Source organism: Ochotona princeps, chromosome 9 (genome assembly GCF_030435755.1).
Source record: "Ochotona princeps isolate mOchPri1 chromosome 9, mOchPri1.hap1, whole genome shotgun sequence".
NCBI classification, from domain to species: Eukaryota; Metazoa; Chordata; class Mammalia; order Lagomorpha; family Ochotonidae; genus Ochotona; species Ochotona princeps.
In genome coordinates this window covers 49,717,322-49,738,340 of record NC_080840.1, presented here as the reverse complement: position 1 = coordinate 49,738,340, position 21,019 = coordinate 49,717,322, and positions in this window count along the sequence as shown.

Genomic DNA, 21,019 nt, shown 5'->3' with positions numbered 1-21,019 from the left:
TGGTCTTGATTTCTATTGCTTTTGGAGACCTTTTTAGGAAGTCGGGACCTACCCCTAGATCTTGCAGAGTATTTCCAACATTTTCTTCCAAAAGTTTAAAGGTTTCTGGATGTAGGTTTAGATCTTTTATCCATTTAGATTTGATCTTGGTGTATGGTGAGAGATGTGGGTCTATCTTTTTGTTTCTACAGGCTATCAACCAGTTGTCCCAACAGCATTTATTGAACAGACCTTCCCATTTGCCAGAATTATCATTTGTGCTTTTGTCAAAGATTATTTGGCTGTATCTGTGTGGGTTCCCATCTGGTGTTTCTATTCTGCTCCATTGATCTTCCTCTCTATCTTTGTGCCAGTACCAGGCTGTTTTGATAACCACTGCCCTATAGTATGTCCAGAGGTCTGGAACTGTGATTCCCCCTGCTAACTTCCTATTCTTCAGGATGGTTCTGGCTATTCGTGGTTTTTTGTGTTTCCAGATGAACCTTTGGATCATTGTTTCCAGTTCCGTGAAGAATGTTTTGGGCAATTTGATTGGAATTGCGTTGAATGTATATATTGCCTTTGGCAATATAGACATTTTAATGATATTGATTTTACCTATCCAGGAGCATGGGATGTTACTCCATCTTTCGAGGTCTTGTTCAATTTCTTTTTTAAGCCAACACAACAATTTAAAAAGTGAATGAATAGGGCCTGGCGGTGTGGCCTAGTGGCTAAGGTCCTCGCCTTGAACGTGCCAGGATCCCATATGGGCGCTGATTCTAATCCAGGCAGCTCCACTTCCTCTCTCTCCTCCTCTGTATATCTGACTTTGTAATAAAAATAAAAGTAACTTTAAAAAAAAGTAAATGAATACAGTTATGTAGAAATGCACTTGGAAATCTTTAATCATGAAAACACTAATTTTATGTACTTGAAACTACTGCGAATTATTCTTTAAACCTGGCTAAGAGGACAAAAGTCAATTTGTATAACTGCTCTCCAGAACTAACTCAAAGGGCAAGGCTGAGTAAGCATGAGCCACAGTCGGTCTCTGGATGTTGACAACACTGAGTACTGTACTAAAGGCCACCATTGAACAAACAGGCTGCAGATGCTGCACTGCTTCCCAACACTTTGCTTACAGATGTTTATTGCTTTTCCCAGGATATCCGAATCTATTTAACTGGATCTCATGTAACAGGAGAATTATGTTACCATTGTAAAACAAGAGAAATCAATTTTTTTATTGTTGTAATATGATGTAAATAGTACCAGGAGCACAGGAAGTGGCTTGCTTCTCTTTTATGAAACTGTATTTTCACCATCACTGTGTTGCTGTCATCCTGCTTGATGACACTGTGGCATCACTTGTGGTTGGGGGACTTTAATTAGTATTGATTCTACATGCCACATGCTGTGCAGGTATAGCTACCTATGCTCATGACTTCTTTATTATAAGTGAAGCTGTTTCATGATGGACATTTTTGTATTTTTAAATGAATGTAATGATAGCCATATTAATGCTATAACTTAAACTATTACAGGGAGAAAGCAAATTTTAGGTCAACAGAATTCTCAAGTGCTATACAAGTTTATACTGAATGAAGTACTGAGCTTAATTTCTTCTCTTTTTAGATAAATGAGATTGAATGAGTTTCTGTCATGTAAGATTCAAAATGAGGATATGAATTCCTAGATATAAGGTAAGTACAATTTGATCACTTTTAATTGTATTTTAAAAAGAAGATTATTGGACAAATCTCTGTTTACATTGCTACTATTTGACCTGTTATGCTGTGCATGTTTATGGGGTACAATGTGGTGTTTGAGTTTTTGCATACATTGTGCAATGATGAAATATTCTTCATCTTAATCATTTAATCATTTCTTTGTAATTGGTATATTTAAAATCATTTTTCCTTATTTTGAGATTTATAATGTACTAGTGTTAACTACACTCACGTGTCAGTGTGTTAGCACCTTGAAACAGTTCTCTTATTTAACTATAACGTTGAACTCATTGACCAACTTTTAATTTCCCCCAACCAATCCCTTAGTCTCTCCCTCCACTAGTAAGCAAAATTTCACTCTTCTGTGAGATGAGCTTTCTAAAATTCCACACTCACATGAGATTATGTCTTTTTGTATTTGATTGATTTCATTGAACAGATTTTTCTCCAGGATTTCACTCTTTTAAGCAACAAAATAATACTCCATTTTGATTATAGGCAAATCTGTTTTGAACAGTTCAGATGGTTCCATAATACATCCTTGATTCATTCACATGTCAGACTCCTCAAGAAGGAGGAAAACTACTGTCTCGCCTTTACAGTTATGAAATCTTCAGCTGAGCAAGATGAATTTGACTATTTTCAGTTCTCAAATTCATTTATGCAGAAAGTCCCCAGGATACCTGTTAAAAACTCACATTTTTTGACTTTTTCCCTGGAGAACTGGGAATTTCTGTCTATATCAAAACCCTAGGTAAATTATTCTAAGAAAATTTACATGTTCTGCTTTGCTTACCAAATGTTATTGGCTAGTTTGGAGCTGAAGTGGAAACTCTGGATTGAAAGATGAATCTTGGCCTCATGTGAATCATAGGAGCCCAACCAACTGAACTGCACAAAACAAAAAGGAGAATTGAGACAGGAGCTGGGGCTAAAATTGTGTACTGTGTCGAACAAGAATGCCTCAATGGCTTTGCCAAACATCATTCTCAAAAGAGCTCTTTTCAATTTTATTAGAATTTTTTGTCATACCATATTGTTCTGAGGAATAGATGAAAAAAGCACTGTAGTTAGATACGTTTGACTTATTCAATATTTTATATTGCTGAAATCAGGGAGTCTAAGACTGGTAACACCTTGGTATTGTACCATAGTTTAATTGGCAGAGATTTTGCTTTCATGATATATAAAAAATTGTTAGACATGGCATGTTAGACTCACTGAAAGATGTCATTAATTAAACATGTTGGTTAGTGGTTTATAAAGCTTATCCACACCAACATACCCCTTTTCAAACACACTGGAATGAAGTCATCCATGTCTGTGGTTTTCCACACAATTGCCATCCTTTGTGGTATCAAGATGCAGCATTTGTTAAAAGAGTTCATGAAAGAACTAAACCCCATTTATTCTGAACCCTAAACCAGCTTTATAGGTAAATAGAATTTATTTTGACTTCAGGAATATTTTTAAAAATATCTGATTCATTAATCCCTCAATTTCTTTCCCATATTTGGTGTATACTTACAACTTATTATTGACATTGGCTGAAAGATTTCACCTACAGAAGCTTCTATGGGAACAGTTTGTCAGTTTGCTAAGAAAATCCACCCTTAAGTGTAAATCCAGAAGAAATAAAATCATGAACTTGTACAGATAATTGTATCTCAATGTACACAGCCTGGTGCAATGATTCAGTGTCTAAATGCTTGTCTGTATGCACCATGATCTCATATGGGCACCAGGTCATGTTCCAGCTGCTCTACCTCCCATCCAGTTCCCTTTTTGTGTCCTGAGAAAGCAGTAGAGAATGGCTCAAAGTCTTTGGACCCTGCACCCACATGGGAGACGTGGGGGAAGCTCCTGGCTCCTGGCTTCAGACACGCGCAGCTCCAGGCGTTACAATCAATTGAGGAGTGAATCAGCAGATGAAAGATGTTTCTGTCTCCTCTTTTCTATATAAACCTGCCTTTCCAACAAAAATAAAGTCTTTAAAAAAGAATTGTGTGTGTGTGTGTGTGTGTGTGTGTGTGTGAAGTAGAGTGACAGGGATGAAGAGAAAGAGGGACACACACACACACACACACACACACACAGATATAACTTCCACCTGCTAGCTTACATCCCAACCAAAAGCAGGAGCCAAGAACCTCATCCTGGTCTCAGTTCATGAGTGGCAGTGGGCCATTTTCTACTACCTTCCCAGGTTCATTAGCTGGGAGTTGAATTGGATGGAAGCATCCTAAACTATGGTTTAACCTCTGTATCACAATGTCTGCCCATGTACAGTACTTTTGTTCACCCTACTCAAAAGATGAAAGTACCCCCAATCTCAATGGACAAATGAGTTGATAAACAAAATGTATATGATTGAAACACTATTCAGCCATAAAATAATATAATTGTGGTATGTGAAATATTAATGGACCTTGAAAACTATGTTAATAAAAGTAAGTCAGACATAGAAGGAATACTGTAGTATTAATCCTCCTTCATGAAGTATCTAGAGTAGGCAAACTGATAGAGACAGAAAGTAGAGGCTACCAGGAAGATGAGCAAGGGAGCTGGTTCATTCACAGGTTCAGAGTGAACAAAGAGTTGGCAACAACGGAATGTTTAACACTGGTTAATACTTTATAAATGAGTGTAATTGATGTCATTTAGTTGTACATCTGGATCAATAAAGTTACAAATATTATGCAATGTCTATCTTACTACAAACAACGGAGATAAAAGGTTACCTCGTTATCTTACCTAAACTTTCCTTCTATGTCAGTCTTTATGGTGACCTTTAGATATGAGAACGTAAGACCAACAGCAATTTAGAAGTCCCTTTAAGAAATATTTCAGTGACATAAAATGTGGAAAAACACACGCATCAGAAGAACTGAGAGGAGAGATCCAAGGTAGCTGGATAGGGAAGAGATGATCTGATGTTCACCATGGGAAGACACTGGAAGAACATTGACAGAGAGCTGCGTTCTCAAGGGACAGTTGGAGAGCAGCTCTCAGTGGATTGTCTACAGAAAGGAGAAAGACTCTACGGAGCAGTGAAGATTATACAATCACACAGCAGTTGGTGGGATGGCCAGCAGGGATGCCATCTTTTCAGACTGTGAGAGAATTTTGTAGTAGTATGAGTGCCACTGGGACACTTGTCTGAGGGACAATTTCATGTTTTTAACTGACCTTGAGTCCAAAAAGAAGAACTGACAGGCAGGGGGCAAATTGTTCACAAAGGGAGGGTACATTTTTTTTCCTTCCCGTCATCTCACCAACCTCTGTTGGATAGATGTCTGGCTCTGGAAATGGGGTAATCCTCTCTTTGGATGAGGGGGCTTTCAGGGCAAAAAGTGAATCTGCCGCAGCCTGTGACTGCACACTCTGTGCCTGCCTTATAAATCAGGAAACAGGGGAGAGAATGGGGAGTGCCTGGGTCTTTTCGAAACCACTGGATCCAACTCCAGACACTTGAGTCTGGCTGAATGCTGGGGAGGGTCATTGCGGAGGACTCCGTGCTCACACTGAAGAGCACAGACATCCTCAGTGTGGTTCTTGCTCCTGAGTAGGTGGAGTATTCAGGCCCTGCAGGCTCACCCTGGTCATTTGGCTCACCTGGGCAGAGTGGTGCTGGCATTTAAACATGCCACCCAGAGTGCTCATATGCTCCTCCTGCCTATGACAGTGGAGATCTACTCTGTCCATTTTCAGTATCATGCTGGTTTCTTGCCCCACTCTGGAGCTTTGTCCAGAGTTTCCTGGCCCCACTGAGAGTTATATCTCTGGATATCTGCTGAAACAGAAGGCATTCCACTAAGCCACAGAGCCACATTTCAAAGAATAAACCCTTCAGTGGGGGATATCTATGAGTATTTACCCAGATGCATAAAAACAAGCATAGAAATACAAGAAAAAGACATGAACGAAGAAGACAATATGGTGCCCCGAAAGGGACACAATATTTCTACATCAGAAGAGAATGTGGAGACGAGAAGACTGATGAAATGGATGAAAAGGATTTTTTTTTGGGGGGGTGGAGAATCCCAGTCTCTACAAAGTTGTACCATAACATTCAAAATAAAAATTTAACCAAAAATGATAAAATTACTCAAATACATAGAGAAGTGAGCGGATGAATTAAGGCTACATATGACAACATGACATGGATGAGAAATTCTTCCAGGATGTGTGTGTGTGTGTATATATATACATATATATATATATATATATATGAAAAATCAAGCTAAAATATTAGAAATTAAATCTGTGAAATAAAAATATAGTGGAAGGCCTTAAGAAAAGACTCAGATGGGGGAGAGGATATCTGAGCTGGAAGACAAATATTTGGAAATGTCGAAGTCATAGAGAAAGAAGAAGAAAACATTAGCAAATTGAAAACAGTGTTTGAAATCTACAGGATGCCATTAAATGATCAAATACATGAAGGTGTGGAAAGGAAAATAGCTTAGAACTATTATTTAGTGAAATAACAGCAGAAAAGTTCCCTAATTCAGAGAAAGATGTGGACATCTGGGTACAGGAGTTCATAGACTCATCAGCAGTCATGATTAGAAAAGATACCATGACACATCATGTAAATTTTTGAAAAGAAAGCATAAGAAAAATACCCCAAAACGCACAAGAGAAAAACAGACCAGATTTCCTTTAAAGGAACTCTAATAAGATTCACAACTGATTTTTCAGCGGAAATCCCCCAGGCTAGGAAAGAATGGAGACTCACGGTCCAAGTACTATAGGAAAAAAGAAAGACTGCCAATTCAGAATACTGTACCCAGAAAAAGTCTCATTTATAAATTAAGATGAAATAAAGGATAATCTCTTCAACAAATGATGTTGGGAAATGTGGGTTTCTGTATAGACAAATGTAAAACCCATACCTTTTAACTTAGGCAAAAATCGACTCACAGTGGATCAGAAATCTAAGCCTAAGACCTGAAGCCATCAAAATAATATACAAGAAAACATGGTGAAAACATGGTGAGATGGTGGCCTTGGCAAAGACTTTTTGGATAGGACCCCAGGAGCATAGACAACAAAAGCAAAATTAGACACATGAAATTACATCAAACTAAGCAGTTTCTGCACAACAAAAGAAACTCTATAGACAAACTGAAAAGGCAACTGATAGAATAGCAGCAAATATTTGAAAACTATGTATCTGATACAGTATTTTTTTTAAACATCACAATGGAACATTTTTTAAATTACATGTCCATTGGTACTCTCACATTTTTTTTAAAGATTTTATTATTATTGGAAAGCCGGATATACAGAGAGGAGGAGAGACAGAGAGGAAGATCTTCCATCCGATGATTCACTCCCCAAGTGAGCCGCAACGGGCCGGTGCGCGCCGATCCAAAGCCGGGAACCTGGAACCTCTTCCGGGTCTCCCACGCGGCTGCAATGTCCCAAAGCCTTGGGCCGTCCTCGACTGCTTTCCTAGGCCACAGGCAGGGAGCTGGATGGGAAGTGGAGCTGCCAGGATTAGAACTGGCGCCCATATGGGATCCCGGGTCGTTCAAGGCGAGGACTTTAGCCACTAGGCCACGCCGCCGGGCCCCATGATACAGTATTAATATCTAGAATATATAAGGAGTTAAAAAATTGATGAAGCAATTAATACAGTTCAGAAATGGGCGAAGGCGTTCCCCCATCCCAGGGACCTGGGGCAGTTGGGAGGTTGGGTGCAACTTCTCCACTTGTCTCTTCCTTTTCCCCAGATACAGGAGAAAGAAAAAGAAAATTTGAGCACAATGGTCTCACTCACTTTCCCCTAACCCTCAGTCCTTCCCACCCTGATCACCTATGTAAACATCATCAAAAGACAAAAAAGAAATAAGAAAAGAAATGGGGAAAGGATGTGAACAGGCATTTTTCAGACCATGAAATGTGGATGGACAACAGACACATGAAAAAATACTTAGGCTTGCCAGCCATCAGGGAACTGCAAGTAAAGGTCGCAGTGAGAGTTCACCTTAGTCCAGTTAGAATGGCTATCACCCCCAAAATAATAAACAATAGCTGTTGGTGAAGAGGCAAAGGAAAAACTATCCCAATATACTGCTACTGGGGGATATGAACTACTGCAGTCATTGTGGAAGACAGTATGGGAATTTTTTTCAGAAATCTGAAAATAAGTGTACTATTTGACCCCACCTACCCAAATCTGAAAATTTACCTAAAGTAGATGAAATCAACATATGAAAGAGTTATCTATACCCTCATGTTTTTAGCAGTTCAATTCACAATAACTAATACATGGAGTCAACACTGATGTCCATCAAGTGATAATCAGATTTAAAAAAAACATGTGGGTCTGAGGCGATGACTCCATTGGCTAATACTCCCCCTTCAAGTGCTGGGATATGGATGCTGGCTTGTGTACCAGCTGCTCCGTTTCTCATCCAGCTCACTGTTTATGTCCTGGGAAAGCAGTGGAGGACAATCTGGAACCTGGGGACCCTACACCCACATGGGAGATCTGGAGGAAGCTCCAGGCTTCCGGCTCCAGATCAGCTCAAATCCGGCCATTGTAGCCAGATGGAAGATCTTTTTTTTCCCTGTCTCCTCTCTGTAAATCTACCTTTTCAATAAAAAAAGTTTCAAGGGTCCGGCACAGTAGCTCAGCAGCTGAAGTCCTCACTTTGCATGTGCCAGGATCCCATAAGGGTGCTGTTTCTAATCCCGGCAGCTCTGCTTTCCATCCAGCTCCCTGCTTGTGGCCTGGAAAAACAGTTGAGGATGTCCCCAAGCTTTGGGACCCTGCACCCATGTGGGAGACCTGGAAGAGGCTGCAGGCTCCTGACTTTAGATTGGCACAGCTCCAGTCAACAGATGGAAGATCATCCTCTCTGTCTCCCCTCCTCTCTGTTCATCTGACTTTGCAATAAAAAAACAAATCTTTTAAAAATGTATTAAAAATGTTGTGTATATACATGACGGAATACCACCCAGACATAAAATGAATGAAATCCTGTTTTCTTCATGAAAATGCATGCAAAAGGAAACCATTATGTTAGTGAAATAATCCAGCCTCAAGAAAGCAATGTGTTTTTTGTCTTTTTTTTGGACACATACTTTGAATTTTATTTTTAATACTGTTTACATAGTTGAGAGGGATGCACCCCCTTGTGGGCCTATTATTAGGGTTTGGAAGGTCAGGCATGGAGGAAGTGGGTGGTATAAAAGTTTGTTTTTTTCTCCTGAAATAGTGGAGGAGTGGTGCACTTCTTTCTGTCTGGGGGCGGGGAATGATCACTTGATGTCATCTTAGAGACCCCAATGTGGGGAAGAAAGTTCTGATGATGTTACTTGGGTTCTCTTCATAATTCTGCAATATTGTTGGTTTTATAGTTCCAAGCTGAGAAAATCTTTCCAAGGTCGATTGGTTACAAAGTTCACCTTAGTACATCCACGGAGCCAGGAACATGCTTCACAGCTTGGCCAGGAGAATTGTCCAACATATTCTGCCTTCCATTCTCTGACAAGGGAGCTGATGTCCTAGTTGTCCGTCATCTATGTGCATCTGGGAATTCTGGCCACTGTATTGGCATCAGCAACTGAGGAGGCCTACTTCTGCTACATGCATTCAAAGGTCAGACAACATATCCTGTGATTTTCCCCTGTGATTAAAGCCTGAGTTCAGTAGGATATTTGGGAGTTTCCCAAAATCCTGCTTGGGGTGACCTCAGACTTGATTTTATGTGTGTCAGCCAGTACACGGTCAGGTTTGGTCTGTCACCTGCATCAGACAATGCACATACCAGCAGATGCAACTGCCTAATCACTTCCACCTGAGCCCCATATCATGTGAACTTATGGGTGCTGCAGCCCAGTGCAGCTAGCATGCCACAGAAAGGTCTTCATGCATGCCAGCAGGTGCAGTGGCCTAGTTATGGTTACCATGTGTTTTGGTTCTGGAAATATCTGCAAGAGCTAACAGTAAGTAGGAGGCCCCTGAGTTCCCGCTGCCAAGTGGAAATTTCTGTACTCTCCTCATTTGGTGAGAAGAAGAGTTAGCTTCAGAGCTTGAGGTCTTCCATTTTTACCACATGAGACAGCACATTACCTGCTAAGATAGGTATAAACATCTGGATGTTATTTGGTTCTACAAGTTGATCCAAGAACATGCACTTGAGTAAGCAAAAGTAATTATATGATTCGTTCTTGGTGGTTGACCTCAATGTAGTTAGGATCAAAGATCATGACCCAGGAGTGCTATAAACCATAACAATGTTCTTAATTTATAGGAAACTTGGGAATGCATGCACATAATGTCTAATTAAACTAGGTAGCTTTATCCAGCACCCAATAATTGAATGGCATGGGGTTCACAGTGGTAATGTCTTAACAACGAATGTATCCATTTCTAAGTATGGGTTATATTACCCACATAGTACAGTGTTGTAATATTAGGGATGATACAAGAAGAATATCTAGTGTAGTATCTGTCAAAATTGTAGGCAGAGCAACACTTAATAGTCTTCAAATGGTTTTTTACTTGTTTTTTTAAAATATATTTTTATTTTGAATTTTGAATTATGTGGTACAATTTTGTAGGCTGGGATTCCCCCCAAACTCCCACCTGGTTTCTTACTTGTTAATGACAGGTATACTGACCCAATCAGTCACCTCTATAGCAATCTGCTTTCCATAAACTCATAAGAGAAACATTTTAGGGAAAATACCATAGTGGTTGGGGATATGGATTTAGCACTGAAACTAAACTGGTTAGACTTTCACATGTGTAGTTTTTGGTCAGTTACTTAATCTCTCTCCTTCAGTTTCTAGAATTATGAGTTAAAGAATCTACTTTGTAGGATTATAGTAAAAATCAAGTGATCTTTGCAAATAACTTAGGATATTATTTGGAATATAGTAGAAGTATGTGTCTTTGTTTAAATTTTTATTTCCTTTTGTTCTATTTTATTTTTAATTTTATAATACAATTTCAAGGCTCTAGGATTTCCCTTGCCTCTCCCCAAATTCCCTCCTCCCAATTGATTTCCCCCATATTATTACAATAGTATAGTCCTTCATAAACATTCATAAATCTATGATTCTGCTACTTAGTGCATCCTGACATTGCAGGTACAGATGATGACAGACAGTCCAACATCCTGTTGTCAAGATATATCCAACAGTTTCATTGGGAGTCCATATTTGATCTGGAAGTAGCGATGTATACTGCATTGTATCTTCAAATCTGGATATGATAGTTTCTATTACACTGTTACTATACATCTCCTTAAGTGAAATGCCAGAAAACAAAATCAGCAACAGGAATAAAGTCTAAAAAATTTGCAACAACATGGAATTAAATGGCATGGTTCTGAATGATCAATGTGCTGCTGATGAAGTGGAAAAAAAAAAAAAAAAACCTCCTTAGAGAAAATGATGCTACTGATCTATGAGTCAATGAAAAATTTAACAAAAAAAAAACTATTTTGAAGAAAGGAAAATAAAAACAAAAATATCAAAACCCATGAGTTGCAGTGCAAACAATATTGAAAGGGCTATTGATCTTTTTTTTTTTTTAAAGATTTATTATTATTTATAAAGCTGGATATACAGAGAGGAGGAGAGACAGAGAGGAAGATCTTCCACCTGCTGTTTCACTCCCCAAGTGAGCCGCAACGGGCCGGTGCGCGCTGATCCGAAGCCGGGAACCAGGAAACTCTTTCGGGTCTCCCACGCGGGCGCAGGGTCCCAAAGCCTTGGGCTGTCCTCGACTGCTTTCCCAGGCCACAAGCAGGGAGCTGGATGGGAAGTGGAGCTGCTGGGATTAGAACCGGCGTCCATATGGGATCCCGGGGCATTCAAGGCGAGGACTTTAGCCACTAAGCCACGCCGCCGGGCCCGGCTATTGATCTTGTAATTTGAATGAAGGTTACTTTAAATCAGAGAGAATATATGTTATTTGTTATTTTGGGATTGTTTTATTTCCCTGAATATAATGATCTCTAGTTGAGACCATTTTGTTGCAAATGGTAGAAGTTCATTCTTTTTAATGGCTGAATAGCATTCCGTGGAATAGATGTACCACAGTTTCTTTATCCATTCCTCTTTGGATGGGCGTCTGGATTTCTCTAAACAAACTTTTAAAAACATTTACTTATTTGAAAGAGTGATAGAGAAAGAGAAGAGAGAGAGATAATGAGAGAATTTTCTGTCCGTTGATTCACTCTTAAATAGCTATAATGGCTGGGAGTGAGTCAGACTGGACCCAAAGTCATGGAATCCATTTAAGCCTAACTCATGTATTGCAAGTGCCCAACAACCTGAGTCATCACAGCTACATCAGCAGGAAGTTGGATCATAAACTGAATACAACCAAAACTCTTACATTAGGTGTAGGCAACCCAAGTGTCAACTTAACTTCCTATACCTTATCCCTTCATAAATAGGTAGATTTTATTTGGACTTTGATATGTGTCATTTTCAAATGAACTCTTCAACAGTTACTTTGTAACATTCTAACAAGGTGCCCTAGGTGCCATTCCTGTTGTTATAATAAAATGCCTGGGGCTGGTTAATGTATAAACAGTGGAAATTTCTTGTCTACACTTCAAGATCAATGCACCAGCAGTCAGTTCCTGGTGATGATTGCTTTCTGCCCCAAAGATGGTGTCCTCTCCCTGCATTCTCACCTTGTGAAAGAGCAAACATACTCCACAAAACCACTTTCACTAGGGCACTAATCCACAGAGACCCTGCCCTCTTTACATATCCACTTTGGAGAGACTCCACTTGTTAATACTACTGTGCCGGGGTCACGTTTAAGCATCTGAATTAGGAATGGAAGACGCCACAACCATTAAGATGATAGCACAAGGCACTTTTTAAAAACTTTTGTGTCCATATTATTCTTCAAGAACAGCTTAGGAATGGCATGCATGGCTGAAAATGGATAAACCAATATGCAGTTTAAACATCTAAATAAGTATTTTGTTCATACAGAGGCCAGTCTCTGAAGATGTTTCCTAGTACAGGTATACACTATGAATCTTTTTCTTACATCAAGCCTGGAGGAATTTGAAGCCGTTAATCAGATTAGTGGAGAAAGGGAACTATTTAGATATTCTAAGGAACACCAGATGTTATCAAATTAATACTCAGAGCTCCGAAATGACAGCATTTCTCTTTATAATATGATGCTCTAGTCTTGACTTGGAGCTCATTTTACTATAGGTTTGATGCAATAGGAGACTGATGCTGTGATTATTGCTTCAGCCATAGCATATGATAAACACATGTAACATCTGGCAGAATGTATTTGTTGATTTCCTAATCTATGTAAAAAGAAGCCAACAGAGACCTTCAAGCAGACACCATCCTTGTGTCCATGGCTGTTCTCTCATCTAGCCAAATGAGTAAACCAGAAGCACTAACACATCTCCAGATAGTTTAGATAATTGAGGTGGAGATTTTTCAATGACCCTTTGGTTAGCAAAATCCAGATGCCTCAGCAGATGACTGCATTATTGTAATAATTTGGTGAAGACTTAAATTACAGCAGAGGTTATAGATGTGGTTTCTTGACTAGAACAATAAGTCTACGATTTTGATCTAGAAAAGGCTTTCCAAATAGTTGAGATGTTAAGAAACTTTTATCATGTGAAAGGGACTGTGATCTAACTTGAGAGCCCTGGAGCTCTTCTGCTTTCTAGTCCAGTGTAATCTAGAGATATCTGGATTATTTTAAGGATGAGCCCACATTGATTGACTAGAGTTCTGGCCAGAAACAAACGGCATACTCAAATTGTATAATTAGGATGGCTTAACAAAGAAATTATATACAACAGTGAAGCGTTTTGAAACACAAAGACATTACTACCCAGGGACTTCATCCTGGGTTGAATAGTGTCCTCCCCAGACTCATGTCTTTTTCAGAACATGACTTAGTTAGGTACCATGCTCTTTTTAGATCAAGTTAATATGCAGTATTACTTGATTAGGGTGGGATGTAATCCAATGCAACTGGTCTCCTCATAAGAAGAGAACGCAGACACACAAACCACCAAATGACAGTGGAGATAGATATTGGAGTGGTACAGCTACAAGATAAGAAGGGCCAGGGTTTGCTGGCAAGAACTGGAAGCTCAGAAGGAGACTATTGGAGACTACCTTAGAGTTTAACAAAAGAAAAAAATAAAAAATGTGTTTGTGTAGCTGCAAGTCAGAATGAGGGGAAGAGAGAGAGAGAGAGAGAGAGAGAGAGAGAGAGAGAGAGCTGGAATTAAGAAGGCAAGAGAGAATATTGGCCAATAAAGGTTAACTTTTGGGCAAACAGAACATAGTAAAAAGTAGAGGGTGCATCTGAGGTGAAAATGGAAAATGCTGTGCACACTGGACAGCTACCAGATTAAACATTAATTGAGCCTGTGCATAGGACCTAGCTAATACAAGGGACATTACTAAGACACTGCACAAAAAGAGTGATGGACCGCACCTTCACGAAGGTGCTGCCACATCAATGACATTTTAGTTCAGGACATAGGAAAAAGTCCAACACTTAAATGGCTCCTCAGGTTTTGAAGACAATGTATTAGGGATTGAGCATTTCTTCAAATGAAACTTCCAAATGTGAAATGTTTCACAACTCAAAACTTTCAGACATGATGACGTAATAGTGGAAAATTCCTTACAGGTTTCATTGTGACAGGTTACAGTAAAAAATACAGCTGCTCTAAAAGTGTCTAAAGTTACCTTCAGGCAATGTGTAAAAACAAGGTATATTTGAAACATAAATGAATTTCATATTTATACTTATGTTCCCTTCCCAATATATCAGATATATACATGTAGTTCAAACGCCAAGAAAGGACAAGAATCCAAAAGGTTTCTAGTTTTAAGCATTGCAGGTAAGTGGATTGTCAACCTGTACTACATTTCAACATATTCCTCCAGCATACTTACCCATTTATCTGCTTGTCAGTCTTGAATGGTGCCGGGGTCCGTGCAGTAGGTGTGGACGGCACGAAGGTGTGAAGAGAACAGCTCCCCTGCTTGGCAGGGCCCTGGGGAGCTTCCAGCTGTTTGGCAGGGCCCAGCGGATTTCTCTCTGACCACCTTGAAGCAATCTCACCACCTTTTTGCATGGAAACTCAAGCACCCCACTAAGAATTCTGTAATCTATTGAGGCATCGTTTGCCCCTGTGGGATGGCTTTTGCCACCAACGTGAGCTTAAGAGTTAATGTCACTGATAATGTCTTGGGCCTTTGACAATTTACACACGGGAGTACAATTAAGCCCATGCCATTTTTAAACACTTTATTGGGTACTTAACCATTGCCTCAGAATTTGGTCCAGACATGCACCACTCCTTCTGGGAGGGGGCTTGAAAATATCCTAAATATTAATGTGAGTGATGGGAGTGAGAGCTGAAATTGCTGTGGCAATAAATATAGTTATTGTTATCTCATAGGCTAGCCTGTTTTTGCAATTTTTTGGAGCATAGAAAATGTAGCTGTTTTAGCCGCTTTTATAATTTTTAGCTAGAGGAATTAAGGATGTTTTTATTAAAGAAAAATGTTTTTGATTATTGTTTTATTTATGGGGTTGCAGGGTCTATAGTTGTAGAGGGATTTAATATTTGTAATTTTTGTTTTTAGAATTATATTTTTTCCCTTGTAAACTATTTTCCCATTAAATAATGGGCAAGATGTAGAAATAGAAATGTGGTAGGAATGTACTACTGATTAGCAGGTAATCGCATGTGCCTTGGCCTTGGAGTCCTGGCTGCCGCTCCATGGCTACTGTTAAAGAATGAATAATGGCTTGCTTTGAAGAATATGAATACAGTGTTTTAAAGAATTATCTCTGGGGACACCTGCTTAGCCCTGAAGTGCAGACAGAATGACCAAATGTCTGTACATGCCCCCTTAGTCATGAAGTAAAAAAATAGAACAATTAGTTGCTTGTGCAGAAGCTTGTGAGGTTTTGAGTAAATAAAAAGGACAGCTTTTTCTTGAGCTGTTGTGAGAACGCACCAAGTGTCAGTGTCTGTGTCTTTCTTTATCGCCGACTCCACGCACCCTTCCCGAGCTCCGAACTCTCGGCTGGAGCTGGACTCCGGCAGAATGGCACATAAGGTAAGAAAAAGGAGTGAGTAATTGGTGTAGCCATTGACACTCTGTGCATGCATTCCATATCACAGTGCCTGGGTTCCAGTCTCAGTTCTGCTCCTGATTCTGGCTTCCTGCTAATGCTTATCCTGCGAGGCAGAAACTAATGGCTCAAGCAGCTGAGTCCCTGCCCCCTGTGTGACAGAGGCAGATGGAATTCCCTGAGCTTGGTTCTCGTGTGGCCAAGCTCTGAATGCTGTCAGCATTTGAGGGGAATGAGCCAGGAAAAAGAAGATCTATCTATCTTTCTGCTTTTCAAATGAATGCACAAAAATTTTAAAAATACAGAAGGTTTAAAAGGTTTTGCTGCAGGCCAGGTTGAAGCACCATCTGCCCTATTATTTGAGCATCATAACTCATCCAGTGTTGCAGAATATGTCTCAAACATTAGAAGAGCCACTTTATCTGTCCCTAGAGTTGTCTTACATAAAAACTTGTATGTCTTGTTTGACCCTCAACATGTTATTTTTATATTATTAAAAAAGAGCTTCTTGCTAGCTGTTGGGCCCTGGTAGATACTGAATGCCTGATCATGGGGCACCAAGAAACCACACAGCATGAATTGTCCATTAACCACCATGTTTTCTAATCTACTCAATCATAAAATTGAGTATATGTGATAGCATTTTGTTGTTAAATACAGAGAATATATACAAGGATGAACCCCTGTAGGTCAGGACCCAGATACATTTCTTAAAGCATGTGGCACAAATCCCCATAGGGCCTGGCTTACTGCTTTGTCACCTCTTCTGTAACTCATATCCTGGGCCTTTTGTATAGGGCCCCCGAAGCCAACCAATAGAGGAGGGAAGAGCATAGCCCACTTCGAGACATGGCTGTGGTATAATGGCACCAACTGGATATGGATGACATGAAAGATAGTGGTTACGGCATATCTTGCCAGTGAGTGGAGCCTCCCATGTCATGTCTTGTTGTCTGCTTTATGTTGGAGTATAGAAGATTTGTAATAAATATGTGTTCTGTTTTCTGGGAGGCAGTAAATGGGATGTCAGAATAAGGCACCTGGGAAAAAACAGCAGTAAAGGAGTAACAATCAGCCAGCTGGGTGTCAGTCAGTGATGTACCTCTTGAGATGAGTATGGCTGCACGTGCAAACACTCTTTTTAGTTAACCCTGGTGTGTATTACCTGTTGTTTTTTTGGTTTCTCTGTTCACATTTTTTAAATAGTTCTCGTTTGTGAATTCATGTCAAGCATTCTCGCTGAGATCTTAACTGATACATCTCTGTTATCCTGTTAAGTAAAAAAAGCTATGACAAGTATTTGTATTGATGTATTTTGTGTAAAAGTAAAAAGATTATACATCTGACATGTGTAATAAATTTTATTTTCAAAAATAGAGAATGAATGTATTAACCAATACGTATTGGAGGGGTAGATGTGAAAGCACAGTTACTCTGGATATACCTCCATTTACTTATTTTTTATTTTGGAACCAGTTAATGTTTTAAAAATCAAATAAAAAGAAATGAATTCATTAAAAGTAGAGTTTATTTATTTAAAGATTGTTTTTATTGGAAAGGCAGATATACAGACAGTAGAAGAGACAATGAGAAAAAGATCATCCATCTTGATGCCTACTTCCTACATGGCTGCAACAGCTGGAGCTAAGCTGATTCAAAGCCAGGAGCTAGGTCTTCTAGATTTGCCAAGCAGGGAGCTGGATAGGAAGTAGAGCAACTAGGACATGAACTGGCACCCATATGGGATGCTGGCACATGCAAAGTGAGGATTAGCCAGTTGAGCAATTGTACCAGCCTCCAAACTGGATTTTTTAAAAAAGAAAGGGGAAGCAAATGAACTTATATGTCAAATTGATTGTATCCCTACGGAGAAAATAATATCTTTTTCAGTGAGTTTAAATTTTGACTATAGGCAATTTCTTGAAAAATTTAATGCAATATGCTTATTAATAGAAAACTGTACATGTACATGATGTCAAAAAAAACTATTTGTACCTAAATAAGTTTATTCTGGAATTTCATTATGTTATGCACTTTTTAAGGGTATTCCTAGTAAGATAGAATTGGAACTTGAATATTCATCTTTATTCCTAGTAAGATAGAATTGGAACTTGAATATTCATCTTTATTATCCTGAATGTGAATGTGCTTTATCTTTTTTGGATCATAGAGAAAGTATTTGCTGCATATCTCTAGTTTGCAATTAATGGGTCGATACCTTCATATGCATTTTTGTCCTCCATGTGAGTCTACGTGAACTGAATGAAACGTCTCCTGCATGAGCGGCCAAACAGCTGCATTGGAGAGGGTTTTTTTCTGGCCCTTTAAACCTTTCTCTGCTTATAAAAGGAGACAGCTGTGCCCATCTCCTTGAAAAAAACTCCTTAGTTAATTCTATGACTTTGGTATGGAAGTAAAATCTCACCCAGACCCAGAGTCACTCCTCTCTGACTCTGTGTAGCAATGACCCTTGGTACTCCTAGCCTGATCTTGCACTGAATTCCTAAGGAGAATGACCATTGTAGTCTTTCTGCCATGTTGGGGCGTGCAAAGGTAACTGTGTAGCCTTCATTTAGCTTTCTGATCCCAGAAGAGAAGGTTTCCTCTTCCTTCGGACAAGAGTAATGGATCAGACATATGACTTGAATAGCTACTCAGGCTCACTGAGGACACTGCTGGGGCCAGGATTGCAGGGTGAGTGGGAAGGTGCTCGGGGTTTTACTGGACAGTCTAGGAACCTTTGTATAGACACATCCTAAGGAAAAAGCACCCCAAAGAAATAAACATTATTCAATCATCTTATTTTCATTATTTATTGGTAATGCAATTTTAAGCTACTACATGTAAGATATATGATGAAAGCAAATCAGTAACAATGTTGCTATCAAAAAGGTAGGTGATATTTTTAGTATTAGAAAACAGATCCAGATAGAAAATCATTTCATACATGCAAGACATTAATACAAGGGAATTGAGTTTGATTTGGAAAATTTATGTAAGTTTATGATGTATGTGCTCCCTGATGATTCATTTTTTAGTTATCTCTACTACAAACAAAATGGGAGACTATTGCAATCCATTGGAAATGAGCTGATAAAAGAACCTCTTGTGTAGCCTTCAAGTCACTACCTGTCCCCCCTGTGCAGACTCTGAACACACAATTCCTCTTGCTAGATTTAAGCTTGCTGCTTATGGAAAAATGCAGCATAAATTCTGTGAGCCTCTCTTCTTTAATCTCAATTTTACATTTGCAAGATGAATCCATGTCATTGTGTGTGCTCTCTGTTAATTCATTCTCAATGTCTGGAATGTTCTACTGTATGAATATTTCACAATTTATTTATGTGTTCTGGTATTGGTGGACATTTTCATGATTTCCAATTTGGAACACAACAGATAAACTTCCTATGAGGTTTGTTTTTACACAGCCTTTGCTGAACACGCAGTATATATGGTAAGTTTTTCTGAAACATACACACATAATGTGAACCAATTAATAAAACTACCAAGCATTTACTTCACATTTTCTATGAAAATAGAATTCTGGGTTAAGGAAATGGCTGGTAAGGGAAAGTTCCTATACATAGAACCATTCTTTCTAAAACAGAAGGAGGGAATGCTAGAATAGGAAAATGAGCATTTGGCAATTCGTATTAAAGCAATGGCCCTAAGTAAACAGGGTCACCTGGAACTGCTAAAATCATTGAGTGAAGGGAAAAGGGAAACTTGAAAGTGGATAGACTGAGGTGACAGCGTAAGCCAACTAAACAATATTAACATGTAAAGGGAGGGACATCACAGCCATTTTTGTACCTCATGTTATGTAAAAAGAATCACTTCATGATGCAACGTTGCCACTGCAAGAATGAACTTAAATAAAATCAACCCTGCAGATACAACTATTGTTTGCTAGAAATGAAAAGAGGATCAATTTAATGACACAATAAAAGCAGGCAGATCCAGAAGTGGCATGACTAAGGAAAATTTTCCTGGTTACTGCAACAAACTAATAACATGAAAGAGAGAGAGGAGAGAGAAAAGTCATACATCATAATGAGGCACAGCAACCAAATGCAATATGAGGATTTTACATGAATTTTAGTCTGAATAACTTAAAATGTGCTTTGTGAAAATCAGGAAAAATTAAATATGGAGTGCATATTAGGCAATATTGGGAATTATTACCAATATTTTTAAATATAAAAATGATATTGTGGTGATATTAGGAGGAGAAATGAATTTTGTGATGTTGCTGATATAATAACATCACATGTGGGTATTTCCTTAAAATATATCAGTTTATTAAAAAAGCACAACATATATTTCAAAGATCAGCAGCACATCGCTGATGGCTAAAGTAGGCTTTTCTTTGGTATTAACTGCTATTCTTTCTGTGTGCATTTGAAATTTCCCATGATTAAGCATTATTTTAAAAAGTTTATTTGAAAAACAATTACAACAGAGAAAGGGGAGACAGAGAGATCTTCCATCCATTGGTTTATTCCACAAATTGCTGCCATAGCAGGAGCCAGAATGCAGGGATCCAAGCACTTGGTCTGCTCTTTGCTTCTTTCCTAGGAACTAAGTTGGAAGTGGGACAGCTGGGATCTGCACTGGGGATGCTTGCACTGTAGGCTGAGGCTTAACTGGCTATACCGCAGCACCAGCCTCTAAAATAAGATTTTGTAAGTGATGCAGGGTAAATTCTATGCTTCAATGAAAAGTTATACATTGTGTAGACTGCAAATGACAGATCCTGGATGACCAGTTTCTGATTCACTCAAAAAAGCAATTTTACATAGAGGAAGAGGGAGAGGGAGAAGAATAGGGAGAGGGAGAAGGAGAGAGAGAGAGAGAGAGAGAGAGGCAGTCTTCTATCTGCTGGGTTACTCCCAAGATAGCTTCAACAGGCAGGACTGGGTAGACTGAGGTGAGGAGCCAGAAGCTCCATCCAGGTCGTCCATATGGGTGGCAGGGGCACAAAACACTTGGGTCATCTACACCGTAATAGCAGCCACCTTCTATGAGGGTACTTTCAACTTGTTGGAAACTACTCAGAGGTAGGTCTCCCTAATTCTCTTGCAGATTTTCAGAAAGTTTCTAGACTCGTTTTTCAGCAGCTTTCCATCCCACTCCAATAGACCACAAAGCTTAGAATCTCTGGCCCTCATCTGCA